This window comes from Argopecten irradians, chromosome 1 (assembly GCF_041381155.1).
Source record: "Argopecten irradians isolate NY chromosome 1, Ai_NY, whole genome shotgun sequence".
NCBI lineage: Eukaryota > Metazoa > Mollusca > Bivalvia > Pectinida > Pectinidae > Argopecten > Argopecten irradians.
Window position 1 is genome coordinate 41,605,909 of NC_091134.1, and position 16,606 is coordinate 41,622,514.

Sequence of the window (16,606 nt, forward strand, 5' to 3'; positions counted from 1 at the left end):
AACGCGGACAATGTGGGCGAGAGAACAACAGAAACGAAGAATTCACGATAATCGATTTTCCTGCTATTTCTATCTTCGCAATAAATTAGAACGGATTAATTTTACTTAGGAGGGGATTTAAGCATGTCAGGCCACGCGTAAAAATGAAACCTGGTCGTCATAATGGACACACAACAATAGGCAAACAATATCCATGTTTACCTTTCTGTTCTAAGCGTAAGAAGGAAATACTGTTGAAATCGACTTAGGGAGTAGAGAACGCACGCGTAGCGATGTTGTCGGAGTAAAACTTGATGCATGTATGGTGTAAGAGAAGGCTAATAATTGGTGCAGCAAACACAAAACAATGTAAGAAAACATAATGAAGTAAAACAAAGTTGTAATTACCTAGTTAACTTACATTTCATCAATTACAGGAATACGCCTAAATCATTAAAGTAAAAAGAGTTGGAATTACCTAGTTAACTTACATTTCATCAATTACAGGAATACGCCTAAATCATTAAAAGTAAAAAGAGTTGGAATTACCTAGTTAACTTACATTTCATCAATTACAGGAATACGCCTAAATCATTAAAAGTAAAAAGAGTTGGAATTACCTAGTTAACTTACATTTCATCAATTACAGGAATACGCCTAAATCATTAAAAGTAAAAAGAGTTGGAATTACCTAGTTAACTTACATTTCATCAATTACAGGAATACGCCTAAATCATTAAAAGTAAAAAGAGTTGTAATTACCTAGTTAACTTACATTTCATCAATTACAGGAATACGCCTAAATCATTAAAAGTAAAAAGAGTTGTAATTACCTAGTTAACTTACATTTCATCAATTACAGGAATACGCCTAAATCATTAAAAGTAAAAAGAGTTGTAATTACCTAGTTAACTTACATTTCATCAATTACAGGAATACGCCTAAATCATTAAAAGTAAAAAGAGTTGTAATTACCTAGTTAACTTACATTTCATCAATTACAGGAATACGCCTAAATCATTAAAAGTAAAAAGAGTTGTAATTACCTAGTTTACTTACATTTCATCAATTACAGGAATACGCCTAAATCATTAAAAACTTGATTGAAACAGGACAAGAAATACCAAATGCATTGGAAACATTTCCCATAAAATTAAAGATTTTTACAACATTTAAAAGAAGTAAGATAAAAGTGGCAGTGGTCCAGGGGTATATATTTAGATTAGCCATTGCTGGTTCGCGATGAGCTTCATGTTAGATTTTATAAGTGAAAGTTTCCCTGCTAAATTCATCATTTATGGTAAAACACTAAATAAGATATATCTGTTCTCCACAGTTTCTTCACAGTGTTTCGAACTATCTTGTATTTCAATCCTGGTTTCATATCAACGTAGATATTAATTGTTTCGTCGTTTAATCATTAGCCAATATGCAGCTATATTGAATGCCTTGTCTGCGGTTGACAAATTTGCCCTCATCATAACAATAACAAATAAGAAAACGTCATTCTTGTAGCTAGTATTCTGTGTGTAATGAAACTGGAAAGCTATGTTGTCAGTTCACGAATTCGGTGAATTTTCTGCAATTTTACCTTGACTAGGTACGCAGCTGGTACGTAGAGCCAACCTATCAAACGCCCACGACTTCAACTTTATTTAGTTCCGTGTCAAATGGCTGGTGTTGAATGAATTATTTTCATGCTTTATATAAAATAGCCATAGCACATTGAAAATCTTACGTGGGAAACAAACAGAGTTATTGCCACTAAAATAACAAAATCTTATGACAGCTATATATTCTTGTGTGTCATTTATACCTTTATTCAAGCTTATGTGTAATAAGGAGACCAATCGACATAAATCACGATATAAAAAGTTGACAAATAAAATAAAAACATATTTTCTGTATTAGTTAGGTAATAAATCCTCAGATTATGCAACTCACAAATGTCGTAAGTAATCTAATTGAATCATTCTAAAGTTGCTTCCCAAGAGACCATTACCGTCTATAAATGACGATAAAGCCATTTAGTTAAGAATAGAATATAAATAACGATATAAATGGTATTATCTTGTATAAAGAGATTTCTTTTTGTTTGCATTGATCGATATACAGGGAAGATAGAAAAAAAAAAACGTTTGCGGTCTGAATTGAATTTCTTGCTCGATTGTGCTTTCCTTAAACAGTCTATTTTCTTCCAGATGTTTTTCTACTAAATTCCCTTGATATTATAAGTCTAAAATTGAATTAATGGTGTATTCAACTTTTTTTTAAATTTATTTTTTATTCTGCCATAGAGCACTGGTATTTATATAAGGTTGGTATACCTTTCACATAAGATATATCCACCATAAAGGTTAATGACTTATCTGTTTCTTAAGTCTGCGGTGACCAGTCAGTGTGCTGGACATCGATTTTGGGTTCATAAGGAACACAATTTTCTGACGTTCCAGACAATATTCCTCAAGGCTGAAATATTTGATACAAAACCTAGTTTGATCTAATCGACTGTTGTCTCGTACGTACTAAGGGAGTTGGCCTTCTGCCTCGTAGGTACTAAGTGATTGGCCTTTCGGCTCGTAGGTACTCAGGAATTGTCCTTTTGGCTTGTAGCTAATAAGAGATACAAAGAAGTAGGATTTCAGACATTTTCTTTGGCATATTTACCTTTGCACGACTAGAGTCCAAAATCTCAGAATCAAATGATGAAAATTATATACATGGATCGATATATTTTTATATTCATTTGCATGTCATTAAAACTAGATGGGTAAAATGAACCAGCATATTTGAGAAAAGAAATCAATAAAATAACGGTGTTCAGAACATAGCAACACCTCGAACAGTTGTTTTGAATAAAAATATTATAATACGCGTATTGTTGTGTGGTGCTGACAAACTGGATGCTGTAGTATATTGTAATCATGTTTCATATCAGTATGACGACAAGCAAGCACAAACTACACAACATAGAACCACGCTCATTATATATTAACACTAAAATCCTTATACATTCTTTTTGTCACCGGTAACCATGACATTCAGGATAACGCGTCGACATCAAGTTAAAGTTACATCTATAAAATAAATAACAAGACTAACTGCTTGTTTGTTACATATGTTATGGGTTACCATAGACGCTGATGACGTCAGTACTTTGTAACATAAACGTTATCGTCCGGTTCTTATCTCATTATTAGACACTAATAATTGTGATCACGACTCTTGGTGCAACTACCGGGAAACCAGTCACACGTCAGTTCTATTTATATATCTATACAAATGTCACAAATGTCACAATGTAATGGAAATAAGATTTAATCCAGTTAGAAAGGGGAATAAGGCTAACTAGATATTCATTAACCAGTAAAGGGATACAATATGTGAACTTATGCTAATGTATTGAGCACGTTTTATTTCATAAGAATAATGACACAGCATTACTCAAAGTGCTGCTGCTTTTTTTGTACGCTTGTGTGTTTTTGAAGACTGCGATATGCTCATATATTTTTTTTATGAAGCGAGAATTCTTGCCAGTTTTCTAGCAATGAAATATATTGTTGAATACATTAAAAACACCAGACCCATACAACGATAAAATGTCGCTTCAATCCAAAGATGCTAAGCGTTTAGAAGAGCTACCATTTTATAAACTATATAATGACTTGTCTGGTAAAGCGGATAGAACCCTGAAAGTCTTTTCCCACAGGGTTTCTCAGCTAAAGGTAAAAAGAAATGGTGTCTCAAGGGAGACAATAGGAAGAGTAGTTGTAGCAACCACTTTTGGGGACGAGTTTGTTCCGGTTACGAACGGGAGATAACATTTCCTTGCATAAAAATAAACAGACCTTAGGCACCAATCGGGAAAAAATCGTAAATGTGGAAAAGATAAGAAACAAAATATCCAAATTACATACATAATTTACAACCATGCTTGGTTACTGCGGTAACGACCGTCATATACGATATATTTAGCAGACATGTTCTTTCTCTCTTGCATAACCTTTGATTTGATATTAATTTGACTGCTACAGTGCGACATTTATAGATATTGCCATTGATTTGGGGCCGACAATGCACTCGCTACCAACCATTCATTATGTTGAAGCAGAATGACTACGTGGGCGTGCTCGGTTCGTGTTAGCTCTATCACCTGGGTACCTAACTAGATTTAATTGGCACAGTTTTCTATAATTAATTTATGTGATCGTAAGCATACCGATATTAAAAGCTCGATCAAAGGCCAAAATTTGTTTGATAAACATAAAACCTGCATTCATAAATTAATGTTGAGTGTAATTTTTGTAATGAGTATAGATTTAGTTAAGGCACAGAGGAATAGTCATAATGCTATCTAGGGTTACGTATACTCCGTAAATTACATACGTGTTGGTCATTATCTGTAGGTTGTACACTTGTTCTCCTATATAGATGTATATGCAACATGTTTTCTTTATACGCAGTTAAACCGCGAATGAAAAAAAAACCTGTCAAGAGTCTTAGAGAGGGATATTTCCAGTAATCAGATATATTGAACGTTAATTTAAATTAATTTTTTTGTGTGTGTTGTGTTTATAGGTAGATATTTATTATCATGAAGTCAATGTTGTGCTGAACCGCCCTGATAGACTAAAATAATCATTAATTAGCTCAAGTTAATTCTTACAGATATTTACCAGGGGAATGTAACACCTTATTTAACAAATAAAAAAGACTTCGATTTCAATATAAGATATATTTTATTTGTAAAATGTCAACATCATTTTTATATGCATTATAATTATTAGGATAACGATGGACCCGACTAAACTCATTGTATATTTCAAAACAAATTATCTCGATTTGGCTTTGTTTGTTTACGTCCTGTTGACAGGTAATGTAACGACGGCCTCCCGTAGATGTGGTGTGTTGCGTGTATGAAGTGCGAGGTGCGTGTTCTGCGAGATTGCAGTATATTCCTGTTGTGTCTTCTTGTAAAGTGGAACTCTTGTCCATTATATAGTGCTATATCACTGAACACACCCCATTCGGTCACATTACACTGACAACGGGCGAACCAGTCGTCCCACACCCTTAATGCTGAACGCAAAACAGAGTAAGAAAATACCATTTTTATAAAAAATGGAAGATGTTAAGAAGATGAAAGTACGTTAAAAAGGTAGAAAAGATAAGATACTAAATTTAGTCGCCTTTTACGATTATGCAATAGGGGCAGTAGTTACAATTCTTACGCCCTAACAGCAGAACAGTGAATACCCTGATAACTCGAAATGTTACCATGCTTTAATACTTTATTCTTGGTTAATTGTAACTGTATTAACAAAACACCATCTGAAAACACCTGTCTTTACAAGCATTTTCATATAAAGGTGAAAGAGTCTTTCCCCATGATTTGAGAAAATTGAATAAATCAAAGCGGAACCAGTTATTGTGAAAAATAATGCTAGCACTCCAAACTTCGGTAAACAGAAACATATATCTGTTATTGACAGTGGATCAATACCGTAACAACAAAGACACACTCCTCCATCAATACAAATAGAATAGTTGACGGCATATTAAGTTACTGTTCCGGAAGGTAATGTCCATAGCAGCTAATGAATCACAGAAAATCCACAACACAGCATCTCTTTAATGACGACCCATCGGCAATAAAGGAAGAGTAGAAAGGAAACAGATAGGGTTGCCTTAAAATGGGGCACAAAATGCAAATAGTAATACAATATTACGACCTTTTTGCTATTGGCACTAGTTGAAGATCTGAAATTGTTAATTGGTTACGGTTAAACTGACACTGACAATTTATTTTCATTAAATATCTAAATGTTTTTGAAATAATGAACTGTATTGTTTTTGGAATAGCAAATAATGGAGAGTCTGTTACCGGTTGTTACTAGGACGTTAATATAAAACATTAAACCAAACCAAGTAATTTTCCTCCAACCACTTTGTATCCAGGGAGTAGGACGACTGGTTCGCCCGTTGTCAGTATATTGTGACCGGGTGGGGTGTGTTGCTTTTTATCTTAGGCTGCATACTTTAATGATTTAGCACTATAAAAGGGCAACAGTTTCACTATACAAGAAGACACAACACGAACATACCACAGTCTCCCAAAACACGCACCTCGCACTTTACACACGCTATACACTGCATGACCATGGCTGTTAATATGAAGTTCAAATAATAATAATAAAAAGTATCGCCAACCCCGCATACCACCACAACTTTTTGGAACGGATTCCCGCATTATTTAAAACCCCGTTATCAATGCCAACAAACCCCGTATACAACCATCCGCCAGCCCTTTCCAAGTACAAAAAAAAAAAAAAAAAATCAGATGTCAACAAACACACAAATCTTTACTAACAAGAAAATTCAATAGAGAAACCATTGCAAAAACAGTAATGCTCAATTTGAGATGCAAATTACCAATCACGAATGGTATCATATTCAAGGGGATGCCGCGGTATTGCATGTCAACAGGTTATTGCGAAGAGTAACCAAATGCAATTAAATGCATTGAAATGTTTAAGTAGTCCATTAAGATATGGTACTGGCCAATCATTCTAATTTGAATTCCTTTTGTTTCGCCGTCAACACAATTAATCTAAAATAGATTTATCTACCGAATATCGGGCTACTTTTATTGGCAAACCATTAAATAGATAAAACGGGTTAAGTTATTGGGATAACGGTAGACTGTCGTCACCATACTCATCATGCATTCACGGTGTGTATCCGCTCTACGATAAACCCGCTACAGGGCGTCGTTTTGTATATTCCCCTTTCTATTAAGCTATCAGCACAGATAGACTTATCTATGTATACTTTGTCATTGTTGTCCTACGTAAATGCCTTTGACGCAAAGACACTTGTTAGCGTCTCATTTCAAACATGTCAGAATGGCTTTATCCGGAGATTCTTGCCGTAGGTCATTTTAATATTTCTACAATTAGATCGATTTTTCCACATCAAATAATGGGATGTTAGACGCTGATTTTCAGATTTGAGATGTTGCTGGCATTAAAGTGCGCCTCAATATAGTGATAATTATGCAGACAGAAAGTATTTGTTGTCACTAAGCAACCGTTCCCGCCTGTAGCGCGGATATTTTGAAGATCTCTTCCTTTGGACTCTGATTTTGACGTCACGTACTGTCATTTTCCTGTGATGTTCTATCTTATGGGCGCAGTGTGGTGTTTAAGGATGTAAAATCAGTTCAGTAAATACTAAATAACGACCATTTATAGACTTTCACGTGTGCGTTACTTGACCTGTTGATACTTTTACACACAGTATACCGTTGCATCTGCTACGTTTTGCGTCTGTGATGCCAGTAAAGGCAGTTTACGTTGGAAGCGAGAGATGAGAGATACTGTGTTAATCTGAAGGCGCTAACACAGCTGTCAGCACGGTATCCGCCGTCACGGAGGGGACACGCTAGTTTACTGTTGTGTCTTATCGATTGTAGATCAAACTCCGAGCAAAATATACTAGAGTCAAAACAATGAAACTCTAAACGATAAGGCGAGCTGGTCAGTCGGACTTCGCCAAGATACTGAGTGGACATTTTGTGTTTGGTACAGAACGAATTCTAACGGGAGTTGACCTGTGGTCATTATGGAGCAGAATGGTTGCGGGATATATCATAGGTGACTGATACAAGACAATGACAGCTTGATTATTTAATCACTGCGACCGGACATCTACTGGTGAGTATAATTGTTATGTTTAACATGTAAATATTTCGCCATGTTTTTTCCGCATATTCCCTTTCCGCTCCATCGCGTTTCAAATACTAAAACTATTCTAACCGAATTAACTAATGAAAGCTGACTTTTGTATGACTATATCTGATGTTTACAAATATATCTATTTTGTTTGTTGAATTAAATTATATATCTATATATATAAATGTATGTGTATAAGGTATATGTATAATGATTGATAAGAAGACGTTGCTAGAACGTCAGCTTGTAGTGATTAGATTGTTTACGTTATACGTTGATTTGTTTACATTTGATCAATCAAACTGTTTATGGACCCCGCTCCAAATAAGTCACATAGAAATATTCATACTTTGCCACCATATAAATGATGATATTAAATTTATTTGTTTGTGGTGGAATGATTTTACAGAGAAAATATAATCAGGATGATGCTATCGAAACACCGTCATGCTAATCATTAATCACTTGTTGACTTTTGTCAGACAAAAACTACCACTGCCCTGCAGGTAGGGCGTTAGAATTGTACCTGCTGCCCCTATCGCATGATCGTAAAAGGCGGCTTAATTTAGGATCTTATCTTTTCTTTTCTTCCTAACTGACTTTATCTTTTCTAATGCCTTCCTTGGCACCGCCTCACTTTTGGCTTTGCGTTGAGCGTTCGCCTCTGTGAGGAAGGCTCTGGGTTCTGTCCCCTGGCCGAGACACACCAAAGTCTATAAAAGTGGTAGTTTCTGCTCCTGCTTAGCGCTCAGCATACGGGGAGTGGGACGAATGATTCGCCCGTTGTCAGTGTAATGTGACCGGGTGGGGTGTGTTGCTTGGTGTCTTCGGCGGCAAGCTTCAGTGATATAGCACTATAAAAAGGGCAATAGTCTCACTATACAAGAAGACAAACATGAAAATACCGCAGTCTCCCAAAATACACAATTTGCACAACATACACGCAACACACCGCATACATGGGAAGCCGTCCTTATATGACCATAGCTGTTAATAGGACGTTAATTAATCAAACAAACAAACAAACAAACAAAAACTACCAAAGATAGGATTGATTGTTGGGTAATATCAGGAATACTTATTCAAGGTAAACATGAAGTTCTACTTAAAGTTATTATAACACATCTTTCAAGGTTTTAGCCGGTAGCTACTGACACTGTCGTCTGTTCAGGCGTTGACAATATTTTATTTGCTCTACGGGAACAGTCTTGTGAACAATATTCCTTGATGAATGAATACATTTTATATAAATTGTCGGCCGACAACACCAATTTTGCGGCTCGATATGAGATTTGCCTTCTAAGGTAGTCATCGATAATATGTCTGCAATTTCTACCATTCCCACTGATTGCTCTGTCCATTCAACTTCTTTATGTCATATGTTAACTATATTACGTACTCTTTCAGTTGTTAATGACATTTTAAAATTCACACAAAAGAACAAATATAAAAACCTTTTCACATTTCCAGATGTTTTGTAACAACAATAACAATGTAATGATATCTGTTACACGCAAGCTTTGAAATCTTTACACATGAAAGGAATAGTCACTGGTTTTATAACACATATCATTACATAAACTAAACGTTTAAAACCGAAAAAAACCCCGTTTAGAATCACTTATTTATCTTACATGGTATGCTATTAAAAAAATGCTGTAAAAGCTTATTTCTCGGAAATGAAATGTTATTGAGATAAATCTACTTTAAAGTATGTTGGATATTGGCATTTGACCAATATATCAATATCGATAGTTGAGTATTAGGGATTACACGAAGCCTAGCGATGTCGACCCAACGTAAGGCTTGTTTACTCGACAGTGTAGAAGGGTTTCATTTACAATCGTACTTAACCTTCTAACCATTGCGTCGTGGGTTTTGCGAAGCCGCATAGATCTTGCATGACTATTCTACCTATCACGATATAGCGTAACACATACATTCCATCGATTAAGATAATGCCATGCGTTTTGCTAATAATGAGATGATGCAGATTATGTCATCACGGTAGACAGCTCTGAATAATGTTCAAAATTGGATTCTATAGTAAAATCTAATTATTCTGTGGAATTTGACAGACTTAATTTTTAAACCAATGTTTTATTTAAGTATTTCTTAATTTCTAAGATTTCTATATTATGATAACAGAACCGATTACAATTGCTTCGAAAGTGGCAAATTCATCTCATAATCCAACATTACAAATTGATATTTCGTTTTCATTCTCCATGCGTCATACATCGACTATAGCTAAGACCTACTTATTGGTATAATAGTTGTGTTCCATCATGTTTGTGTTTCCGCTCACTCTTCAGGAACATGTGGCCTGTGGCATAGTATGCTTCTTTGAGTGTATCTACGTGAAGTGTAAACTTGTGTGGACGTTGTTTTGTTATGATTCATTTGATATCTATTTTTGTCTCGTAAGTAATTTACGATTGTCAATGCCAATAACGATACTGAATAAGCTTGAACCAAATGGACTGCTCCGTTCTAGATTTTTTTAGCATACCCAACTAATTTCGATTAACATGATATATTACATATCATATTTCCCTTTGCAAAACGAGCTGACAAAATATCCCCAATAAGCATATTTGAATAATTTTTTTTATAAATTTCCTCGTTTATATTAAAAAAAAATGACGATTACAGAAAAATAATATATACGTCTATTTCGTGGCACTTTGAAGGATATCTATGGCCATCAAGTCTGTGTTAGGAACGCCAGTTGTGCATATGTTAAAATAGTTTTATTATGACACGCCATCTTTCATGTAATCCGATTCCTAATTTCACATTGATATGTCTTTCACAGTCAGTGTCATGAACATAATAGCTGAGACAACAGACAGTTCTAGGTAATATTACATATCAGATTATCAACTACATCCTGTAAATGGCCAGTCGCACATTTTCACTTCCGGCAATCTTTAAAAAAACATGTTAAGCCATATATGATAGAGACGATTATTCCGTTTTAGCTTCCGGTTGTCTGGTAAAATATTTGCAGTAAATATGTATATATCCGTTTCTGATAGTGACGATTCATTTGATTTCACATTCAATTATTTGATGAAAGAAATGTATCATGTTGATGTGTATTGTTTCAATTCATTTATTTTTACTTCCGGTTGGATGTCAAAAAGAGAATTTGTTAATATATCTGAAGTCATTCCTGATAGCCTCCATTATGTTTTTTTCCATTTCTGATTGGTTTGTTAAGAGTTTGTCTATAACGCATGATATTAAGCCATTCCTGATAGTGACAATCACATTGTTCTAAATGCCGATGGTAAACCAATTGGAATATGGTTTCTGTTGGTGTAATATAATTAACGATTACTTTTTTATACTTATATCATTTCTGTTGTTTTACCGTGAGAAAATAATGTGACGCACTTAGAATCTGCGTCAGTAATTAAACGTTGTATTCAGTCGTGTAAATCCAATGACACTGAAAATGTAAAGTTACGGTTGACCTATAATCGTAAAGCATAATGCATGTGTTCATAGACATAATTAAAAGGGACCCAATGTTAACCCTCTAATAGTGTTTACTTGTGCGCGTTTATTTGATTTGCTCGACCACTTTTTGCCATTATTACAATTTTCACGATATATGTATTGTACGTTGTCTTTTGTCAGCTAATACTGCCCTATTTGATTGATATAGTATGTGCAAATCAAATACAGACATTGCATCAAGGTGCAATTAGATCCCAGGCACCAGTTACAGAAGGATTGTTTTTCGTTCTTTTATCAACGTCCGGGCTTCAGTGAGCTTTAAAATTTATTCATATTGGACAAATTGTTTACATGGTAATTTTTGTCGATGAAACAGAGCGTGCAAAGACATGTGCATATTGCTTATAATGTTTCAGTTGCTGTGTTTTCTGCTTGTCGTAGTCAACCTATTAATGTACGTATTAAGAGAGCTAATGTGTTTTGGTTTGAATTATCTTAAACTCATTTTTATAACTAAAACGTAATACTTCTTATAATAATGATGTTCATTTTACGCTCGATAAAGCAACATGTGTCTAGATTATGTCGAGTATTTATGAAACAAGCGGGTTATCTTTGTTAGGTAGATTTGTAGATACTACAAAGATCGATACAATTTTTTACCATCTGTCCTTGATAGTCACAGATTTACTTAAGGTTTGTTCAATATCTTGATACGGCCATGACCGATTTTAATTTCATATCAAGAGTACGATAAATGTTATGCAACATATTGCCCCGCTCTCGTTGTTTTCTTTATTTCGTATACGTGCGATTGTAAAACTCATTTGAAACTTAGGTTAACATTATAAATAGAATAATATTGACCATCAGGTGGTTCAATTATGATCATTAGAAAGACATCTGACTATTCTTATGTAAACACAACTCTCTGTATGTTCATGTATTAAAGAAAAAAACATAGATCTTCAGCTTCATTGGAGATGTTAATTTAAATGAAAAAGCAACAAGAAAAACAAACAAACTGAACTCTAGATAAACAGCTGAACTGGCTATGTATGTGTGATCAAACAAACAGAATATTTAGATATATAGTTTCATGGAATGTTAATTAAGGCAATTCAAAAACCATTCTATAGTCCAATGGATATTTCATCATGTTTAGGACATAATTCTATTTGTCATGTAAAAGTGAAGTTTTGCAATCGCAATATCTGGATGTAAGAAATTGTACTATAAATCTGAATTCTTAATATGTGCATTTACACTGTCAATTATAAGGTAAACCCTTCAGTTAATTAACTATCGTCTAACGCAGAAATGATGTGACACGAAATCAGATGAAGCCATATGCCCTTTGAACATCACATAACAAAGTGGCCTAATTTTTCGTAAATGTGCGTGATGCTAGCTCGTTGTCGAATGGCGAAATCCTGATGGTCAGGCGCGTCCTGTAAGTAGTCCCTTACACGCGCGATAAGTAGTCCTTAACACGCGCAGTAAGTAGTTCGACAATGGTCCGAATATAACATAATCTCGCGACGATCGGCCAATATCATGATTGCATAACTGATCGATAATTGTACAGTTCACGCGATAACCACATCGATCGATTTTTCACGATAAGATTACATCCCTTATAACCCTATTGTGATATCCTATTATTTCCATAAGATGATAAAATATCGATCTAAACCCGCCGAGTATTTAAACACATTGTCTATCGATTGTGTGTTTACCCTGAAACATAATTAATTTCCACCTTCGCGAATCGATACGTGTAATCAAATCAATTGATTTCTTCGCCATGTTATCAACCATGCAACTCTTTATATTTTAGATAATCGATTTGCATGCTTCATTGAATGCGTGATTAGCGTTCAGTAGTGGCAGATCCTTGGTCTAACAACTCGTTGTTATGATGTTGTTGGTGATTTTGGTAACGTTCCTGAACTGGTCTGATAACAAACGACCAATAATAGTTCCTGGCGTATGTAATCACCATGGAGCCGGATAATGACCTAGCAAGGCGATTCTGTCCAATAACATGACCATGAACTGTTTAACATTGTCATTACTGGACATAACGCTTTTTTCTATAAACGTATTTTAGGAGATTACCCCATCTGTGATATCCAGAAAGGGTTTTCACACGTGTAGAATTATTTTTGTTTCGTCTTAACTAGGTTATTATTTTTCAAGAATATACGGTTTACAATCTTCGTATGGCAACGTTAGTGAACACATTAACATTCTGGTTCCTTTTTTATTAGTTTAACGCCCTATTAACAGACAGTGTCATTTAAGTACATGGCAAATTGTTTGTTGAGGAAAGTCGGAGTATCCAGAGAAATTCCACCGACTAATGGTCAGTACCAAGCTACTGCCCAACATAGGATTCAAACTTGAAACACAGAGATGAAGGGCTTGTGGTAATATGTCGGGAAATCACAAAACCAGATAAGGTGGTTACGAATATCGTAAGACATCTCTACAGATCGTCTAATTTTGTCGATGCTCTGTCTCGTTTTAACATCAAGAAAATATCTGTCGCTGGTTTAAAATCAATAGGATTCAATAAGATGCTTATGTAAGAGCAGCGTCGCGTTGGTCGATAGGCCTCGACAGGGGGAATACGTTATCTATGTATGAAGAATAGTTTTTAGCCCTAGTAAGTGTTATGATTTAGTATATAATAATATAATATAAAATTTTATTATACTATAATATGATAAAATATAATATAATTTCCTAGTAAGTGTTGTTACATAATATGATATATAATGTTTGACCGTTTATCGTATGTAATTAAACATTTGACCTTGGGCAAGAATTCAAAATAGTAAACATTGCACTGCATGACCAGTTTTTACAACATAACTACCTAAAGTTAATACAATATATCGTTACTTATGTACTACAAATTGTAAAATAGGTATTTACAACCACAAGTAAGTAAGTATCATTATGTACGTAAATGTATGATCATTTTTGTAACATGCAAGACCTGCAGACCGCTTCAAATAAGAATCGTAATAAATAGTTTTTATCAATTCTACATCAGGCAAGAGATCCCGGGTGTCTTGTATCTATCCAAAGTATGAGTCGACATATTTTCTTCACCAGCCGTTATGTAGCTAAAATGAGTAGTATCAGCGGGAATTTTTCATATGAATTGTGAGATTTGAAACTACTATTTTATACTATCATATGGCAGAAGTTCTCCTTTCCATTGGTTGTTTCACGCTTTTGACGTAAGCGATAAAACGCGAAAACTGTTGTGTTCGAGTAGTGTGTGATACAAGCCTCACGTGGAGAATGTGTGAAAGACATTCTGATTTTAACGTCATCCTGTGTGCTCGTTTCTGTTAATTGATCAGCGATATTAAAAAAAATATTGATTGCAATGAAACTACGATTGTGTTTTAAAACGCTCTCATATACTATGTACGCTTGTATTGGTAGATGTCTGTTGGATTCTTTGCTCCCAAACAGTAAGTTTTCTTTGTTGATTTTTTACTCAGATTTTGAAACAAACTTTATTCTCATAAGTATGCCGTAGTAGCAAAGAGCTGAAACCTTTTTTTGTTTTGTTTTTATTGATTTTCAAACATTTATACGTTATATTCATGGCATAAATTCGCTGAAGTTCCATATTTAAAGCATCGCTCGTAACTTTGAACCTTTAATCAATTGAATGAAAAGATAATTTTCAAGGTTTCCTAATGACAACAATACCCTAAGAACGATATCATAAAGTATATATATTAAAATGATTTGTATTTTGATATTGCATTTTTCTCATCTGTTTTCTGCGCCTATAGATGCTACTATTTTGACTTTTTCCATCGAAATGATTAGCTTAGTGTTGAACTAGGGTTTCCCATATGATGTATAACGACATTACATGTACTTCAATAAAAATATATCCGCTACAGTAGATCTTTTAAATATAAGAACGCCTTGTACCAGTGCAAAAATTCAAATATTTCAAACACGATGACATTTTGATAGTTTGTAGGCATGATACATGTACGTCATATAACTGTCATATTATTTGTGATACAGGACTAATTAAAATATTAAACACGGCATTCACTGACACATATGTTACATTTTGTCGCTTAGTATTTAAGTCCTCGCCGTTACCGCAGATGCAGAAATGGGCATGGCATCTATATATTGTTTACTAATTGGCCGAATGGCAGGGCAACTATACCGTCTTTGCATGTAAAAGTCACTTGCCCTTGCGATTAGGTAATGATTGTGACGTCGTGTGTTTACGTTCGGTACGTTATAATTGTCAGAGAAAACGGCGTGAGTTCCGTTCACAAAACAATTGCGTTAAAACCGAAAAATTTCTGCAAGGGAGAAAGTTGTTATTTATAAGATTTCGGAAAATCATTAACTTGTATAGAGTAGAAAAGCATTGCAGAAATTAAAAAAATGGTCTTTTATTTAGATACATTCTAAAATTTCTGTTTCGTTTCAGTTTTGATGAAAATGAAAAGAAATAATGGAGTGAATACGATAGTTCAAACTAATATTAGTATTTATAATATATGTGTTTGTCGTGAGATTGGAGACGTCTTTTAGTGTTATAATGATGTTGGTTAGATCGCTGTCTGTGGATATTCCCAACATTACTTTAATGATACTGTCATTGTTGTAGATAAGAAACAGTGTTTTTCATTGTCTTTGTTTAAATCAATTGTCTACAATGCACTAGTTGATTGTTAATCAATTTGAGAGTTTCTGCCGCCCACATATTGTCACTTTACGGATGGTGCCAGGAAGATGGACCAACGGCACCTCAGATAATGGAGAGATACAAAGGCGCTAGTTACCATGGCGACAACGGGGCTTCCTGTTACATAAAACAGATAAATGGCGAAGAAAATTCTATTAGCATCTAGCACATTACAAATTGTTATGTCCGTGTGATATGCGATCAGAAAAATCTAATTGTAACATATCTGTGATCGATAAATCTATAGTGGTCGTTACATTGTCTTCTATAGAAATATTTCCAGATTAGTATTTGTCCGTTTTTGTTTGGACTCTAATATTCACTGTCCTTTCTGTTTGTTTTGTAAATGTATCAACGCCTGGTGTCACTTCCGATTTCCTATCGCTATTTTTTCACGACAGTGTGCGATTTATTGTGCGAGGTAGGAACTGTAATGAGGCAGTAGATCAGCGAAGCATCGATCTGCTATCTAAAGATAGATATCTAAAGACGCCATACATATCAACAACAGGTGATGGTGGTGTTGATGATAATGATGATGGTGATAATGATGATGATGATGTTGATGCTGATGATGTTGTTGATGATAATTTGGTACAGGGTTCGGGTCATTAGATTAATGTTCTATTAACAGCTAGGTTCATTTAAAGATGATGATGGTAACAGTATCTAGAGG

At 34.6% G+C, this 16,606-nt stretch overlaps 1 pseudogene; it reads left to right on the forward strand.

Annotated features, from left to right (window-relative positions):
- The first annotated feature begins 6,968 nt into the window (after positions 1-6,968).
- The window catches only part of LOC138328252 (synaptotagmin-10-like), a 34,801-nt pseudogene continuing 25,163 nt past the window's right edge, over positions 6,969-16,606 (forward strand).